The following is an 8,752-nucleotide window of genomic DNA, read 5'->3' on the forward strand; positions in this document are numbered from 1 at the left end:
TCTTTGTTCAGGGGCAACAGCGTCTACATGTTGAATAGCCACCAGGATAAAGGGATTATCAGGGGAGATGGAAGAGGAGAAGGGCGGTGTGTGTGTGTGTGTGTGTGTGTGTGTGTACTGTAAGCCACCAAGGTAATTCATTGTAAAAGCTGCTAATGAGATGCAACAAATTCCTGGACGGACCTGATCTCCACAGCTATGGTGACAGAAGAGAAAACGACAACAGACTGTTTTGTTGTGTCCAAACCAACACACACACACACACACCTTTGAGCTGTTCAGGCTGCAGACCCAGGACGCTGCTCTGAAATTGCCACGCGGTGCTTCATTTATCTCCTTCTCCTTTGACACCAGCCTTTTGGACAAAAGGCCAAAGGCTACGGAGGGAATTAATAGAAGTGTGAGTGTGTGTGTGTCGGCGCAGGCGTGTGTGTGTGTGTGTGAGGAGATGAGCAGCACAAATAGAAACATGATCCATCTTTACAAGGCTCAAAGCACAGCGAGGGTGACATTATTGGACAACCCAGACAGCAGGGACATGCAGGGGGTCAAATCCTTCCAATCCCCTCAAACCTCAGGCTGGATGAGACAAAGCAGAGCCGCCGAGTTGTTTTTGACAAGTAAAGGTTAGAGGAGAGTGAGGAATTAAAACTGCAGAGGCAGAGGGACGCTGAGACCTGCTGACCTTTTGTTGGGAGCTGTTTCTCCAACACGATTCTTCAGCCTGGCTTTGTTAAATATCACACACAAACACACAAACACACAAACACACAAACACGCTCCGAGACCAACTTCACCTCCTTCGTATTCTGTTTTCACCTCTCCTCATTTCGTTCCTGTTAAGCCTCAACCGTCTCCAGACCATGGCAACATGTCTGCCTGCCCACAAATATATGGTAAAATATGGAGGCCTGCCGGGAAGTGAAAGGCCACATCCAGCATCAGGGGCTGGGAGGGAGAGGGGGGCGGGGGGGGATGGATGGTCTGTGTGTCTGCTGGAGGGAGGCAGGGGGTTAACAGCAAAAAAAAATAAAAAATAATAGCAACCCTTCCAAAAGCAAGCTGGAGGAGGAAGGGAAGGATGCTCGGAGGCAGTGGACTCTTCAGACAGACAATCTTCACATTTCTGTATCAGTCCGTCCAACAGCACACGCCTGAGTGACTGTGGAGACTGCAGCAGCAGAAACAGCCCTGCTGCCTCCATGTCTTCTTCTAAATTCTATCTGATTCATCATCTCAGAGACTGAAGGTTTGATGTTGTTCTTAGCCTCCCCACAACTGAAGCCAAGCTAAAAAAAAATATGGTCAGAGAGCTGAGAATGTCAGGTGTGTTTGGATTTGAACTTGTGCTAGACTCAACCTCAAACTCATTATATATGTGCTATATATATAATAATAATAATAATAATATAATCTACTGTTCATGTATGCCTATAATTACATTATAATTATATGATTACATATATAGAGCTACATTTAATAAATGTATATTTACATACTGCATACTGTATAATATAGTACATACACACATACAGTATATATATATATATTAAATATACACTACAGCATGAGCATAAGCCATAAACTGACTCACTATCAAACACCAGGTGCTCCTTTATTAGGTGATATATGGCTTGACCTTTCTATCAATGATATGCTGATTGACGTCATACTGTTTTTGTATTTATGGTTTGAAAATCGGTGTCATTTTAGAAAACTTCTATAAGAATTCCTCCAGAACCACCAGTTTAAATCAGGACTAACAGAGACCAGCTCAGTATTTGATGAGCCTCGTCGCTCTGATCCCTCTGCATTACTGCCTTATCACTGTCATCAGCTGCTGGAAGGGCACAGAGTAATTATTCACCGCCGACACAGTTTTACTACCACAGTATAAGGACATAAACCTGCATCACATCAGGGTGAAAAGCTCCTTTATCGACAACCTCCAACAGCTACACATAAACAGGCCCATAAATCATGCACACATCTACGACGTGGACGCATATTTATCTGCAGCCGCAGCGGCTGTAACAGCCGTCCTCAAATCAGTAGATGCCACTGGCTCAGTGTGTCCTGAGGGAGAGGAGAGAAAACCAAATGAACCAACTGCATGTGCATCAGAGCAACAAACAGACTGTGGGCCTGTGGCGGAAAATCTGCTGTCACTCACACACACACACACACAGAGTCAGTGGTTTGGGCATTAAGCTACCATGAGAAATGGACACGCGTGGACGCACATAATTATCCATTTTGAGAAGAACCAATTAGCAGGTGACAGACATCAGTCTGACAGAGCGACGGAGGCCGAAGGAAGAAGAACAGAGTGGAGAACAGTCTCAGTGACACTCTGAAGAAAGCTGAGGCAGCCACGGGCAAACCTATTCTGTCAGAGGGGATGGATAGTGGTGCAAAATGTGGGGCAGACAAAGGTGACCCTCCATAATAGCACTCACAGGCAGATAAAGAGGAGCAGAGAACCACTTTAACACTGGAGTCAGAAAATATGCTTTTTATAGAGGGCAAAGAAAAGGTAATTGTCTCATTTCCATGGCCAGGAGGAGAGCACGTCTCTGTAGAACCTGTGACTAAACAGGAAACAATTAGAATTTGACCAATGATGTCACTTGGAGTTTGCAGCAGAGTGTAATAAAAATCTAATGGTCAATTTTTTATTTTTCCTCCTTGAGCTGAATTGATTTCAAAAACCCTTTTTAGTGTTAATTCCATGAAGTTTTAAAATAGATTTAAAGTGGTTTAAAACGTAAATAAATATAAATATATAAAGTCATACTCAAGGCTGCCTGAAATAAATATTAATCAGGTATTGTGTTTCAATCGATGCTGATTATGTGAGTCTAGTCTCGAGTCACCTGACCTCTGAGTAGAGGACGACTGTCCTGATGGTGGGTTTAGAAAAGGTTTCACATCAACATAGATCTACAGATGGGGAATATTTCTTTATATTAACGCCTTTAACGACACCTCCAAACCAGTCACATGACTGCAGACACTCCCTTCACACACACTGAGCTGGGATGTCCCTTCAGTGGACTCAGGCCTCAGCCATAATTCCATTCAGTCCTACAGACCCTGACGGCTGTTTTGATAATAAAAGTCTGATTTAATCTCAGTGCATCAGTCCACCAAACCCACCGTCAGCTGATGTGACCTGACATGCAGCAACAACACTCTGGACTCTCGGAGATGATGGACGTGAAGTCATCGTCCATTATGAATCCGACATGATAACCACAGGCGGAGCTTTTAGGAACAGACGGTAACAAGATTAGCGCTCTGTGCAACATGTTTCCACCAGACACAGGAAGTCAACCAGCTCCTCCAAATCAAGAGCCGTTACATTACAGCGGCGGTAAATGAGCTCACCCACACTCATGTGAGACCATTAGTAAAGCCCTGGGCACTCTCACACTCTCACACACACACACACACACACACACACTCAGTCCAGTCTATTGAAGTACTAATGACCCTGCTGCTTTCATCACATCTGAAATGTCTGACATCACAGTACACTGGTGATGAACCTGTCTTTATGGCTGCATCACAGATGTGTTCTCTGGAGTCCAGCCACCCACTCACAGTCACCCAGAGTCCAGTGGACTTTGTACTGACATAAAAGACATCGCTCATGATTGATGTTGATAATCCACACCCAGATTATGGTAGATTGAACTCATTACTCCCACACCCTACTGACTCAAACACAGCCCAAACTTCTTGGAATTGAACTCACTCTGGGTTGATTGTACAACAGTGTGACAACATTTTGCATTAATATGCAAAACCCCAGACTGGAGCATGTGTCGTTTATTTCTAATCTGCAGATTATGTGGGGAACAGAAAAGGCAAACACTTCACCACACGCTCAGGAAAAAAAAATCTATTAAAAAGCCTGGCTTCACAGAGAGAGGGCTGCAGATTTTAAGCTGCTTAGATGCAAAAAAAAATAAAAATAAGGCAAATGCAACCTTTGCAACTTCCAGTGACAAATGTGTGGAGTAAGATTTCCTGGAAATCTCCATTACGGTCGGCTGAGAAGCAGCGCTCGGAGCAGGTGCACAGGCCAGGAGCAGAATGACCAATGGAACTGTAGGGGAGACGAGGGGTTTTAATGAATCAGCACAGATCATACATCACGGAGCTGCTGGAGCATCAAATGTTACACACAGACAGTTATAGCTCCATAAGTCCTCCTGACGGAGTCGGCATTTACCTGTGCTTTACAGTGATATTCCAACATCTACATCTGGAGTTTTATGATCTTCATGGAGTAATCTAACGTGATGTCATGTATTTTTTGTATGTATTGTGGAAAAATGAGAAAATGACTCATTGTATGAAGAGTGAGTGCAGTAACACAGACTGTCTCTGTGTTAGAGTGTAAACAGGCCAAATGTTACGATCCACACATTTCCACAACCATCTGTGCGCACATACAGTGTCACTGGATGTCGACGCTCCGGTCCATGTCCTGCTTCTGACTAGAATTACAGCAAATGATCTCAGTATTTTACTCTGCAAATAATTACAAACCAACTTTGTTGAATGGATAGAAATGAAAGGTCATTTACAGAGACAGATTTTATCCCACCGCAGCAAATGCACCAACACTGGTGTGTTTGCGAGACCTTGATGATATCATCTGTGCTGGTTTTTCAACAGCGCTGCAGCATTTTTCACTGGGTTCAACTGTGAGGCACAATTTAATTTTTATTTATTTTCATTTTAATTTATGAATTGCATCCATGTATAAAGATTTTTATTTTTTATTTTAATAATACTCATTTGGAAAGGTTCAGTGTCTCCAGAGGGCTGGAGACGATCTGGGACAGGTCTCTAGTCTTGGACACCTTTGACTGTGAACCTCAGTCAACCTCATCCAAATGTTCATGTTTTTGTATTGGTTATAAAACCTTTGGTAAAGTGATGTAATAAATAAATGTACGTGTTGAGCTCCAGTTCTGAAGCTACTTTTGGAGTTTGGACACTTCTGCTGTGGACACTCAGAGATCCCAAGACTCAGATGATGAATGCAGGTGTCCACATGGTCCACATGGTCCACATGGTCCACAGCTCTCCAGGCCTAACTCCATCAGTGGCCTCTCCAAGGTTAAAGAGTCCACCAGGATGTGAGGAAGTTGAAAGTGAAGTGTGACGAGTGCTGATCTGAGGACAGGTAGACGTTGGAGGTTTGTTCCTAAAATATACTCACACACACACACCTTCTGAGGCAAATGAACCGTGGGACACAGGAAGGAGAAGCGGAAGGGGAAAGCAAAATTCCCGTGAGGAATCTTTGGAATGCTAACAGTCTTCACACACAGAGACACAAACACACATGGTGCCTGATCAGAGACCGTGAGAGAAAGAAGGATGCCCTGGAGAACAGGCCAGTGTGTTCAGACTGTCCTCTAGTTTACCCCCTCGGTCCCCACATGACCTACAACACGTCTCCAGAGAGCCAACTGGAATGCAACTGCATGCTGGGAAAATAAAAGTCAACCTTCACCCTCGTTCTGTGCACCGTACACACCGTCTGAGCAGACACTACAGACACTGATACTGTATAATGAAGATTTAAAATACTTCAAATCAGACAGGGTTATTCCCATAATCCCTCACTTCAATAACACAACCCATTAGTCACGGTCTCGTCACACACACTGAGACACGAGGGAACGTCAGTTTTTAATCCTCCAGCTCAGATGAAGACTGCCCCTGTTCAGTCCTCCAGGTTGTCACACCCCTCAGGCCCTGCATTTCAGGACGTTGTGGGAAAATATATATTAAGAATTCTTTATACTTTGAAATACGCATTAATTACTCAATGAGTCATTTCACTGTAAACAAAGAGTGATAGTGTCTCTTCTTTGTGAATATGTTTTCTTTGCTCTTATAAATCTTTTGAGGACATTTGATTATTTTTTATTATTTTCTCCATTACAACTATATAATGCTGTCATTATTATTAAACAAAACAACCAACTATTTCAACCAGCCCTTTACTCTGGCCACCTGTTACATAAATTACATATCTGGGTGGCTGGGGGATTAGCACATGGCTAACGCCAACGTCTCAAAGTTCAGGGGTCAAACCCTCAAAAGTAGAACAAATAATGAAACGTGCAGCCGCAGGAACCTGGAGAACTTGGTCAGGGTGGATCAGATATCCACCAGGGGGCTCTTTGTGTTTAATTAGAAGGAACACTTCTAGACGCAGGAACATAAACAGCAGCTAATTTCCTGTGTTTTGGTCTGGTCCTGTGGTTAGTGTCGTAACTTAGCTTAGCTGCGTTAGCATTCCTTCAGCGCGTGGCTGACTATTGTCCTGATGACAGGCTGTGTCACTGGGTCTTAACTACAGTCCCAACAGTGGCTCACAGTCTTTTTAGGTTGATGCCATTGTTTCAGAGCGGAGACACTTCCTTCAACAAGACTGTGTTTGTTTCAGCTTTGAAGTACTTGTATAGAAGTAGTGTTTTGTCTGCACTACTGTAAACACAGTAATATTTGAAAAACAACCGTGAATGAAAATGTTCTTCAATATCACTAAAATATTAGGATTTCCTTTGTGCAAATTTCCACTTTCTTTCTAAACAGAACAGCTCATTAAGAGTTCATTAACCACACTTACAGTTCAGTAACCAGGTGAGAACACTTTGAGATTTGAATCATTTCATTTCTCTCCTGGTCTGACTGCCGTGTGTGAGTATCATTTAGCCTCTAAAGCACTTCTCCCATTGACTTCCTCACTCCTGAAATAAAAAGCAGACAAGAGTCAGTCGATACGACAGCACTCTCCACTCTCTGCTTCTCCTTTTATGACGGTCTTACATTTCACAGCAGGTCATGTCCACTCATTAACGCAGACAGAAATACTACAACAATGTATGGATGTCAAACTGGGAACTATAAAAGTACCAGGCGGTGATACCAGACAATCTGGAGGCATTCCAAAAACCCAGCCAGCCTCCTTTTTAATATTCCTGTAGAAAATGAATGAGAGCTGGGCCTTGTTTGGTCCACGAGCCACATCCAGTTTCTTTAAAAGTCAAAATACGTTGTCATTAATTAATCTAACAAATCTGGCCAAGTTCCTCCAAACAAACGTTTAACACATTGAGTCAAACGATGATCCTCAAATCAACATCTTCACATTTCTAAAAAAAAAACTAAACCAAACCAAACCCTGCTGAGTGAAGAAGAGCGCCACACAGAGGAAGAATGTATTCATCAAATGCAACGTCAGAAGTGGCAGCAGGGGCTGAACGCGGGCACGGCAGAGCGATGTTACAACCTGTTCTCAGACATGCAGCACACATGCTGCTCATTAGTGCAGTGACCCATGAAGAGGAACTGCTGACTGTGCAGTGAAGCCCAGTGTACAGGCGTTTAGGACGCAGCCCGATGGCCCACAGATGACAGGGGGAGGAATGTGAACACCAAGTCTGTTATTCCATCACAGGCCCACAGATGACAGGGGGAGGGATGTGAACACCAAGTCTGTTATTCCATCTATTAACAGCAGAGATGAGGTCATGACATCACCGATGAAATAAATGATAAAAGATTCTTTTTTTTCTGGACAGCCACAGTTGTATACGCTCCTGTGTATTTTTCCAAATGGTTCTGAATTGTTTTAACGGATGAGTGAAACAGCATTTGAACGCCGTCACTGCTGGAGCTGGTCGACGTGCGTCATATATTTTATTTGTGATCGATGGCGATGTCAACTGACAGAAGTGGGCAGGCGACGATTGTACAGGGCGATCAATCACTTATCGACCTTTGTGGTTTCAGCCTCTCAAATTTAGATTTACACTTGCTTCACTAAAGGTGGCGACAATGACAAACTATCAGTAACAACAAAAAAAACAACAACTTTATATTTGAATAAGTAATGGAGGTTTTGACCGTAGAAAAATGAAACTAAAAAAAAATTAAGTTTAATTTTTGGCTTTCAATGATTGGTCGTTTTAGAGTAAAGCTTGTGCTGATATTAGAAAATAAATAACACACTGTAACATTGCATTATGTGATAGTAGAACTAAATTAGAAATTAAAGTACGGTATTCATTAAGAATTAATATTATGGTATAGTGTAAGCCTGTGTAGACTACTCCAGTGTGGTTAATCTTTAAACGTTATCAGACATCATTAATCATTTATTCACAATATGCAGCAAATATAAGATGAACTATTAATGAGGATGAGGTAATTACATTTTTCTTTTACCATAAACGCTGGTTTGTTTTTTGTTTGAACTGAATCAAAGTACGTTGAAAACATGGTTTTCTATTTCCTGACCTCCAGATTCACGTCGTCACGTGAGGCTGTAACACAAATCAAAACCACTGTGCGCCTCCTCTGACGTTCACTCTGGGAACTGGGAAAAGCTGGTTTACAACCGTCCTGATGTCCAGAGGTTGACTGTCCTCTGTGGGCCTTGTTAGTGCTCACTGGGCTGTGTCCCACCACACAGGGCCGTCTCTGTAACAGGCAGTAAAGATGACCGGGCAGACCTGTGGCCTTAGAGACGCTGGAAGATGTCCAGATGTTTTATATACACCTGACCAGCTCTGAACATCAGTCTCATCAATCACATCTGTGTGTGTGTGTGTGTGTGTGTGTGTTAACGTTTGAAGACTGAACCCGTGGCTAATCCTCACATTTGTATGGGTTTTATTATGACTCCAACTCTTTTCCTTTTTTTACTTTATGGCCC

At 42.9% G+C, this 8,752-nt stretch overlaps 1 protein-coding gene across 1 annotated transcript in view; it reads right to left on the reverse strand.

The window, feature by feature from the left end:
• Window positions 1-8,752, reverse strand: part of pag1 (phosphoprotein membrane anchor with glycosphingolipid microdomains 1) — a 42,417-nt gene that overhangs the window by 20,121 nt on the left and 13,544 nt on the right. The gene's annotated exons all lie outside the window — the stretch shown is intronic.

The sequence above is a fragment of the Cynoglossus semilaevis genome, chromosome 18, assembly GCF_000523025.1.
Source record: "Cynoglossus semilaevis isolate Cse_v1.0 chromosome 18, Cse_v1.0, whole genome shotgun sequence".
In the NCBI taxonomy this organism is placed as follows: Eukaryota; Metazoa; Chordata; class Actinopteri; order Pleuronectiformes; family Cynoglossidae; genus Cynoglossus; species Cynoglossus semilaevis.